The sequence below is a fragment of the Capsicum annuum genome, unplaced genomic scaffold (assembly GCF_002878395.1).
Source record: "Capsicum annuum cultivar UCD-10X-F1 unplaced genomic scaffold, UCD10Xv1.1 ctg2365, whole genome shotgun sequence".
Taxonomy (NCBI): Eukaryota; Viridiplantae; Streptophyta; class Magnoliopsida; order Solanales; family Solanaceae; genus Capsicum; species Capsicum annuum.
The window spans coordinates 368,287-379,236 of record NW_025829801.1 but is presented as its reverse complement, the minus strand read 5'-3'; the positions used below and the strand labels follow the sequence as shown (position 1 = coordinate 379,236).

Here is a 10,950-nt window from a genome sequence, read left to right as displayed (position 1 = left end):
ATTTTGGCATGTCACCCTTTTAACAACCTCAAAAACTCAACAACTTATACTATTAAACTAATTATCAGTATACATTCCTAGAATCTAAAAATACATGCCTATATTAGCTTCATACTACTTTTAGTTGTTGGATATTTTATTTGCTACTCTTGATTAATTTCATTAAAAATCATGTTCATCTTATCTTGAGGTGTTCAAGAGAGACGATCATATAAAAATAGACAAGGGGGGGGGTATAACATAGCATTGGCCCCTTTTAGCCTTGTCATACCGTGATCCTTTATTCTCTCACTCTTAGTCTTAGATTTATGTATTGTCAATTTACCGTCCATTCTCTTACATCATATTTGCCAACAAATTAAGGTAACATAAATTTTACTAACAATTTATTTTCTCATATATGTTGTAGTTTATGATATGTTGGAGTTCTTTCAAAATGTTAGTTGGCTTATTGGACTCCAATTATTATTTACAAATCAACATTTGGAATACTTTACCATTTTTTTATTAAATTGTTGCTCTTCAAACCATGCTGGTCCCTGAGATTTTGGAATTATTTTTTGTGTATAGTATAAATTAATTAACTTAATCTGTTTCATTTCCTTATGTTGGTATTTCACTATGTAAAAATTGAATTTGTTCTTTTTAGAGATATAAATTGTTGCAAACTAATTTGTATGGTTGTTTTAAATTGTTGTTGTATTTAAAATTCATGTGTCTAATAGGTATTAATTTATCTTTCCAATACATTTTAATTTGCTTTTATTTTTAACATAGAATAATTAACTATAAAGATTCTCATATTGAAATTTAAAAATTTCTATATCTTGGTCATTTTGCCCTTCTCCATGGTTTCTTTATCTCATTTATGATTTATAGAGATAGTTCACACATTTTTCAATGTGTCTGAAAGTGTTTTAAATGAATATGTGATTTTGAGAATCCTTAAAAAGGAGTTAGTTTGATATTGGTCAACATTAGGTGATCCAATCCTCGAATGATGATTTTGATTGTTCCATTTGCTCCAGAATATCAATTTTTAGATATTAGTTCTTAGTTTAGGATCCTAAACCATTATTTTGCATTTGGACCGTCGTTTTGAAAAATAATTAAATTTGGACTTAAAGGTGTACTGGGGGTTAATTTGTTGAAAATATTTTTTTTTTAAATTACACGTCGCTATTAAGTTTGTAACGTCGAACTAAGAGCAGTAGCATAGTTCATTTTCATTCACCGAATTTCGTTCAAATTTTGAGGGTCCAATCGAAAACTTGACAAAATCCCAAGTATTGGGGTGCCAGGCTTCAACTGGTGTAACCACTTAAGCTATCATTTGGTCGATAAAGTTGGGGGTCGCTTATGCGACCAAGAGTAACTTTAGGGGCCAGCACAGGTGTCCCCCTAGTCACTTAAGTGGAGGCCTAATCACTTAAGTAGTGGTTTCTTAAGCCACATTTAGCTGCTTAAGCAAAGGCTAACCACCTTTGCCTTGATCGGTTAAGCAACATCCTAGCCGCTTAAACGGTGATTAATTAAATGATCATTTAGCCGCTTTAGCAGCTTAAGCGGCCAATGCAAGAAATCAGTATCTAAACCAATTTTTTGATTTTTCCTCTATTTTTGAACTATGAATCTTTGAGTTTTAGTAATTTTAAGGAATTTCTTCATCAATAATGCTTGGGTAGGTTTCGAACCCGTGTTTTAATTATTTCCTATCAATTTATATTCTTAAACACCTTTAAAGCTTGATTTTAAAATAAAATTTTGAAATTTTTGACATTAAAGGTTTAAAATAATTTTTCTTCAATTTGGACCTTACTTATAACTCATTATTTGATGGGTTTTCAACTGCAGATTCTTATATATGTAGGAAATGTGTTTCTAAAGGAAAATTCCAATTTTAACTTTTTTATTTTCAAATTGATTTATTTTTAATCCATTTTGGATCGTCTTAAATAAGGTTAATATGAGTACCATTAGCTTCTTTTTGAATTGTTTGGTGATATATTTGATTAGATTGGATGCATCTTTTGTTGATTCGAGAGAGTTATTCTTCTAGTTGAGGGTTTAGACTGCCTTTGGGCTTGCAGATATTTTTTAAGACAAGTTGAGATGTACCATAACTTTTTCCAAAGTTCTTATGTGTTCTATATTTGTTGTTTGCCTTTTTGAATCAATTAGGATTGTGTGTATCCGTGGAGTCCTTGATGGATTATAGTTAGAATATTATCTTGATTAGTTAGTATTACTACTTATAAATATCATTTGAGTAGAATGCAAATAGATAATCTAGTTATTCTCAAATAATTGATATTTCATGCATATTTTAGAGCTTGAATTTGGTTTGCAGACTTTATTGTGATGATTATGGTTTAGTACTTTGTTAGGGGTAATGATATTATTATCATCATTATGAATTAAATTAGGATACTTAAAGTATAAATAGACTTTTTTTAGTTGATAAGTTTTATTAAATAAACCAAATTAGGCTTGGATAGTCAGCAATTCATTGTTATTGAGATTATTATTTAGTCTATGTTCCTCGTGTGGGGATTACATGGATATTATTGTGGACTTGATTTATTATTTATGATTGTGTACCCTAGTGAGGGCTTATATGCATATTGTTTTTTATTTGAAAGGATATATTATTGTGATGCTCGAGTGGAGGGTTGACTTGATGTTATTGTCATGTTTTGTGCATTAAATACCTTATTTATTATTTTATCGCCAGTGGGGGTTTGATTCGACATTGTATGCCTTTTATGAACATTTAAGTGCATATTCATTATGTGGATGCCCGTGTGAGTGGTTGGAAATAGTAATATTGATGAGTACATGACTATTTATTTTGGTGGCGCTAAGCAGTAACTGATATCATGAATTTTTGATATATAGAGTTGATTGTAAGCTGACTTATACATATATTGAATGAATTTGATCTTCATATTTATTGGCTATTAGAATTACATCCTTATATTACAAAAGAATATTTATGAGACATTGGTACCACTGAGACATTCTAAATTTTGTAATAAAATGAGACACTCTATAAAATTCATGTACCGAGGGATGTACCAGTAAGATTGATTTGAGATATGAGATAGAGATTATTCGAGTAAATGGATTGTGAACCCCCCATGGGCCTTACTTGTGAGAAATGAGGCTTGTAGATATACACATAGAGTTATGCAATAATACTCAAAATAGTTATCATCATCACCAAATTATATTGCATCACTCGCATTGCATTGCCATTCCTTGGAATGGTTTGGCATTGTGTTAGTATTTATTCTTGTACTTTATTACCATTATAGAACCTTGTTTTTGATATTGTGTTTGAATATTCATTTCACTTCACTATATTATCTTATACCATCTTATATTAGTTGGGAGGTTGGGGTATTATCAAACGTGGGGTATAATAGTGGCTCGAACAAAAGGAAAGATGGCTATCACTTTTTTGTAGTATTATATACCCCATATATATACATATTTTTTTATAGATCATAGATTGGTGAGATTGCCTCATAAATGACTTCTCTTTGTATAGATCATAAATGAATAATGTTAACCGACCTAGATCAAAGTGCCTACCTTATATTGTATATACCTATTGACCATTGTACTGTTTAACCTATTGGGATAAAGTACGATGGTTTGGTAGGTCATAGGCTATTCGGATATATTAGTAGTTGGGGTGGTGGTTCTGGATATCACTTTGGATATGTTCGATTATTGATGATGCTTGATGAGTAAACATAGTTTTCGTACTCATAATTGCTTTTATTTCCTTTTTATTATTTTCTAAACCCCATGTAGGTATTGGTTTGATTGGTAGATGGTAGATTTCATTCCTTTAGAGTTGACATTACGGAGGTCAAAGTAGTGGATGATGTTTCAGAAAGTTGAACCAGATCTCTCACTTTTCATCCTATGTTTTTATTCGTATTAAGATACCTTGGATTACTATTTCTGTTCTGTATTAGAAGTTTGTACTAGTGAAAATCAAACTTGGTGTAGTGACCAAATCCATTGTTCCTTAGAATGTCTCAACCTTAGTATAGAGTGCGAGCATTATCAAGATTTCATCAAAAAAGTTATACACAGTGATACCAAGTAAATTTTAAATCATTAAATAGAGGAGATAGGATGATGTTATTCTGCTATAGTGGTATGCAGATTGCTATGTCAGTGTGATGCCTCAAAATATCCACTTAAGTAGGTTTATTTTCCATTTTCTCATTTGGTGAAATAATAAAGTAGGAGGCTCCAAAAACCCTAAGGGCTACCTTCCACGCTTTGGAACCTTAGAGAAGAGGAGAGAGCAATGCAGATGGGCAAAACCCATGTATTTATGGTGATAATACATCCGTAATGTTATAATTTTTATTTGTTTATCCTTCCTATAGTTGGTTGACATCCAGGTAAGCTAAGTTTAAATTTGTAGAATTGACTCAAGTCAGAAAGCATGAATTTAACATAGATGGATGGGAAACTTCATGTCTAGGCCTTCAGGCATAGAGTTTGGATGGATAAAACTCGATTAAAAAGTGGTAAGTCTATCTATTTGGTGTTGTTTATATGATTATTTCTTATTATACTGTATGGGTCTATTTTGGATTGTTCTTCCTACTGTAAATTGGTGTGTGTCATAGTTGAAGGTGATTATCGGGTGTTTGCTAAACTCTGAAGAGCAAAATGGTACCAAGTAAAGTGTGGGGGATGGTATTTCCCGAGTAACCTAGGGTGGTACATCTGGTTTAGGTCTCTCAGGGTTAGTATTGGAAAGTGCCATGGCTAAGGCCCTATTGTGGCATAACGATGGAATTGTGGTTAATTCAACATGTATTGTAAGTTCATATTAACTACTTATAGTGTGGATGGTTAATGCATGTGTTTTGGTATTGGTCAATGAAATTCTTTACTTGTTTATTGAATTGATCAGATTATTTCTAAATATGAGATGTTTTTGTATTTCGAATCTCATGCGATATTGATGTAACAAGGCTGACAGATACTTATGTCTGGGATTTAGTACATGGATTATAATTATCCCCTATATGTCATGTCTAGAGGTTAGATGCAACACCTATAGCATGTAATCAAAGGTTAGGTAGTATAAGGGTTCCATGAGTGAACCGGGATATATGCTTTTATGCTTGGTTTGTGTTTACATATTGGGACTCCATATGATCTGTATATTGGTCATGTATTTAGAGATTCTTGTTGTTAAAGTTAAAGTTGTTGACATGGTTGTGGATTAGCTGCATAATTATTTACTTACATAGTTTTGTCTTGATTTGACTAGGTACTTGCCTGCTGATTGTTAGTTGGGCATTAACTTCTTGTTATTGCTATATGTTGTATGTATGTTGCTTAGGGAATGAGTTACATCGAGACATGATAGTGTGAAACCCCTTAATGTAATTCAAACTCTTAGTAGAGATTACTATTATGTTAATCATGGTGGTGGAAGATCACCAAGTTAGGGGCTAATTTTATAGATCTAGGTCGACGGGATAAGGAAGGGGCCACATGTAGCTACACGGTGAACCAAGTTTTAATGGATTAAGCAGTTTGTGTAGTGATAATTTGATATTAGATCCTAGGTTATCGATCTACCAATAAAATAGAAAATTTTGAAATAGTCCTGCAGATTGGTGTGTTGACATCCACATCAAATCTTCGGGAAGTTATAAGGCATTCTCAAAATGTTTACCCTTCATTCTTTCTTCTCGTTCAGTTTGTTCAGTTGTGGAATGGATTAAATTTAACTGGTATCTCTTGATTCCAATTGGTATCTTGTTTTAACATATTTACGATCAGCATAATGTTAAGGACTCCACCTCTTAGATCAGGAGAGCTAAATAACAAAAGATGTGCTAGTGAGAATTCTTAATAAAATTGAAGTTAGTGGTAAGATCCTTAAAGAAATAAAGAGTGACTTCTCTTTATTGAACAAAATGGTCACTTCCCATGAAACCTCTATTAAGAAAATTGAGACACAATTAATTCAAATCTCTTCCCACCTTAATCAAAGGGAAAAAGGTGTACTCGCGAGTGACAGCATAATAATTCCCATGAATGACAATGCTCATTGATGGTAATTATCACTAGGTGTGGGAGGGCACTTGGTAATGAGAAGATTGTCGTTGATGATGATCGTATAGAGGAGGTGAGTGAAGAATAAACAAGTGTGGAAAGAAAGTGGGTTGATAAGACTCTTGACCCGAATAATGATGCGGAAAACTCCAAAGATTTGCATGACGGTTAAGCAATAATTGTTGAAGATACAAATACTAATGATGATAAAGAACCAGAGGTTAGTAAAAATATTCAACAACCATAAAAGATTGCGATTTTTTTAAAGCCAACAATCAAAATACCTCATCCATTACCTCAAAGACTCAAGAAGAAAGAGAAGTATTTTAAATTCAAGAAGTTCCTCTCTATGTTCAACATTTTTTCAGTCGACATCCCTTTGGTGGATACTTTGCTCACGTTGCCCGGTTATGCCAAGTTAATGAAAGACTTAATGACCAAAAAGAGAGTGATGGAAATTGAAACAATTGAAATTTCACATAATCATAGTGCGATCATGACAATTAACATGGTAACAAAGAAAGAGCACCCCTACAAATTTACTATCCCTTACATGATTAGCGTATACAAATTTGGCAAGCCGTGTGTCACTTGGGATCGAGTATAAATATGATATGATTGGATATTTTAAAAATGTTGATCTTGAGAACTCACATGGCTACTATGGTGAGACTACTAATGGCAAATATATCTATCAAGAGATCGGTAGGAATCCTTTATGATTTTCTTGTTAGAGTTGATAAATTCATATTACCTATTGATTTTGTCATTCTCAATGTCAAAATTGATCATGAGGTCTCAATCATTCTTGGTAGGATCTTCTTAGCTACCTGAAGAGATTAGTTGATGTGGAGCGTGGCAAATTGAAATTTAGGGTCAAAGGTTTCAAATTTAATAAGTGAAAATCCATGAAACAACCGAGGGATTTGCAAGTTATTTTGGTTCACTACTAGAAATTAGCCCTATGGCAACGGTTCAAAAAATGTTGCAATAGATATAAAAAATTGTTACAATAGATCTACCGCAACGGTTAGTAAGGCGTTGCAATAGACCTACTGCAACAGTTACAACAACCATTGCAATAGATAAACCTATTGCAACGATTTTTCTAACCTCCTATTGTGACATTTTGTATTGTCTATAGCAACGGTTAAAAACCATTGCAATAGACTATATTGCAATAATTTTTAGATATCTACTGCAATATTTATTGGTCTTTTGCAACGATTTTTAACTACATATTGCAACACTTTTTGCCACCTATTGCACTGGTTTTCGAATCTTTTGAAATATATTTTTGCAACCTATTACAACCACTATAATTAGCTATTGCAATGATCTTGCAAAATCTTTCATTAATATAATCCAAATTAACAAATTAGTAATCTAAACACAAAAGCAAAATATTAAAGTCAAATTATCATTAGTTTTCACACATAGAATCAAATTCGAGTGGCGATAAGTTTCACAAAATTCAAAATCAAAAAGATTGATATTAATTAAAATCACTTCTTTCTTCATCTCCTTTATTTTTGACAATCATCTCCTTTATGTAAGGTCAATTTCTTCATCACTTCTTTCTTCATCTCCTTCATTTTGGACACCTATAAAAAGAGAATAAATAATCTTAATTAGCACTTAAATGACAACATATTTAAAGAGGGTAAGTTGGGCGATTGTGTATAATACCATAACGAGTAAGGAAGCAAAAGAAAAAAGGAAATAAACATAGATCCACTCCACAAAAAACTTCAAAAGGGCATAACTTATTTCACATACAATACCATAATGATTGTGTATTAAACAGCAGCATACTCTCTAATTATTATTCATTCAGATCCCAGTGCAGATAACCATTATCTATGATAATAAGTCTTCAAACTCAAGCAACAAATGAAAAAAGTGGCTAAGGTACCTTGTAGCAGAAAGGGGACTTTCTTTTGATGAAAAATGACAGAATGGTTTTGCTTCTTCACTGTTTGCAAATACTATATCTGCATAATTTGCCATGATTTCCCTGGAATGAAAAATGTGGAAAATAATAAGGATAAATAACACTGTCATAGTAAAAGAAACAAATTGAGTTCACTATATACAAGTCTAAACAACAACAAATTTTGGTTTTCTGACTCAAGTTTTCATGACAATTTCAATGGACTGCTAGCCACTGGTAGACTTTATCCTGATCTAGCATGGATCTGCATGCACTTCTTATTACACATCGAATATCCAAACTCCGACGAGTGAGTTAATACAGTTATCCAAGCTTCTCCCTTTTTTTCTACTTTTGCTTTATTGTTCATGGTCTATTGGAAACAGCCTCTCTACCTTTGCAAGGTAGGGATGAGGCTGCATACAAGCCATTCTCCTCATACCCCACTTGTGAGATTGCACTGTTTATGTTGTTGTTCTATTTTTGCTTTATTAGAGTGGAGGTTTTTTCCCCTTTGGAATGATTGGGTGGGGGCATTGTCAGCTTTATTAGGCTTATTGAGAAGTAGTGGAAGATGCAGGCTAAAGTGGAAAACTTACCTGCGGAGTCATTCAATTGATAAGAAACATTCTCGCTAGACAGTTAAAGAGTAGCTCCATGTTTTCACCTTTGAACTCTTAGCCCATAAATGCAAAAGCATTTATAAAAAAGGAAAATGTAAAAGAAAAATTTGAATGAGATTATCACTCTTTATACACCATTCAATAATTAACTATACAGGAAGTCTTCATAATTGGAAATGGAATAAACAACTCAACATCACTTACTAGTGTGTCAAAATCAAGTTTTAACCGAGTTACCAACCAAGTAGGATCCATCAGTAACTCTAAAATAGCATGAAGCTCTGAATTTTGATACATCTGCAGATCTCTTCGTCCATGCTCTTTATTTTGCAGAACTCTAGGTGGTTTGCCTCTCTTAACTCAAGCAACTTGACCAGCTGTAAATAGATAACAAAAAAATACAACAATAGTGTTTACAAACTGAAGCACAGAACTCCACTGAGAAATATATGCATATCTGTTAAATAGATCGATTTTGCAGTGAGAATAAATTAAATAATGAAGTGAAACCTTTGAAGATGAAATACAATTAAAATCGGGAATCAAGCTAGTATAGTGATCAATATTCCAATCCGGTGGCTAATTGTTGAAGAAAGTTTATACTGCTTAAATCGTGGGGATTTAGTTGTTATGACACTGTTGTTTATATTCCAACGACTTCTGATAAGTGTACTTTCTTGTTTCAGGTAAAACGTGAACTTGAATTGGTAGAGGAGAAGTTTTTGTTGTCCAAGGGGTAAGGACCATTCTTTGTGTTTTTCTGTATTCCTGTCCTCAATTTAGTATGTGATACTTTCACAATCAATTTGACTGTTAATCTCATATTTGAGACATCATTGTTCTCCAGAAACCCTGAAATAGATATTCAAGCTCCAAAACCAAGAAGCTTGAAATTGAAGTTCTCTATATAAGTATATGTTCCTGTACTTACCGGAGTAGAAATTAAAGGAGATGGATGTAATTCTATTGAAGTGGATCCTTAGTTGATAATAACACTGGAGAAATTATTGACTTCGGACCAGAAGCCTTAGCTAAAGTGGAAATAGTTGTTCTCAAGAAAAAATTCGGAGATGATAATGGAGGTAATTAGACAGCTGAGGAGTTCTGTAGGAATGTTGTGCGAGGGAAAGAAGGGAAAATGTCTCTTCTTGCAGAAGATGTACAAGTGATACTTAATAAAGGTATTAATTCTATAGATAAAATCAGATTTACACATTCTTCAATCTATATGATGACTGGGATATTCAGGCTAGGTGCACGAACTGTTGACACTTCTATCTATTAAAGTTTTTGACTTTCAAAAGTCAAATTGCATATTGTGAAATGTTTAACATACAAGTATTACTACCACTATTTATCCATATGTTTGATCTAACTTAACTCCATCGACATGACTTCGATTACATTGTCTCTTTCAAACTCGAACAAAGGTAGAGATTTGCGATAGACCAACAACCAACACAAAATACACTGAATCATAATTCATTCACATAGCACAGATAACTTGAAGTTGTTTAAGACTGAATTGTAGTAAGTGTTGTTATTATTTGATCTAACCAACTAATGTAAACTCATGCAAAGTTTCTGTGGTCAATCTAGCTGGGCTCTACATTAGTTTTAAACAAACTTGGGCCAACTTCTTGACACTGGCCAGAAGTTTGAACTACAAGGTTCAGAATATAAGTTACATAGAATAAAGAAATTCAAGTTGTTCTTAGGCCCTATATATTACAAGAGAATCAGTAGTATGCTAACTATATAGAAATCATCAGTGAAAATGGTGGGAGCAGAAAGAATTTTCTGAACTTTTGAGATATATGAAAGACATCCAGGTATATGCTTCATAAAATGATAGTATATAATATTTTACATTGATCATAGTCTACCACACGAAGCTAAGGTCTGTCTGCATACACCCCACTCTCCTTAACTTCCTATTGTGGGACTATATTGGGTTGTTGCATTTGTTTCTCAAATTTATTTCATATTTAAATCAACCAACAACACATATATAATGATCAACCTTTACCATATCAATATAAACTTCTTCCACAATACGTAGAAGGGCATGAAACCAAATGACAAGCAAAAGTTAAACTTATTGTTACCATCAAACCAAAAGAAGTTCTTCTTTACTAAATCAAAATTTTCCCTTCTTGAACAACTTTGAAGGGAAGGATTGGGAGACTTGGTTCATGCCAGAAGAAGTAATCAAGTCAACCTTAGACTTCACAACCACAAGCCTGTAATAGTACAACTAAAATAAAATAAAGGGACTACCCAAATTGA

General features: G+C 32.8%; 1 long non-coding RNA gene across 3 annotated transcripts in view; it reads right to left on the bottom strand.

Annotated features, from left to right (window-relative positions):
• Positions 1–7,492: 7,492 nt before the first annotated feature.
• LOC107842656 overlaps positions 7,493–10,950 on the bottom strand; it is a 7,445-nt gene continuing 3,987 nt past the window's right edge. Inside the window, exons 2-4 of one of the 3 annotated variants that reach the window (XR_007049297.1) lie at positions 10,770–10,904; positions 8,021–9,038; positions 7,493–7,709 (exon numbers count right to left, since the gene is read on the bottom strand). This is a non-coding gene — a long non-coding RNA (uncharacterized LOC107842656). The remainder of the gene's footprint in view (positions 7,710–8,020; positions 9,039–10,769; positions 10,905–10,950) is intronic. The other 2 variants (XR_001665983.2, XR_007049296.1) reach the window with 2 other exon arrangements.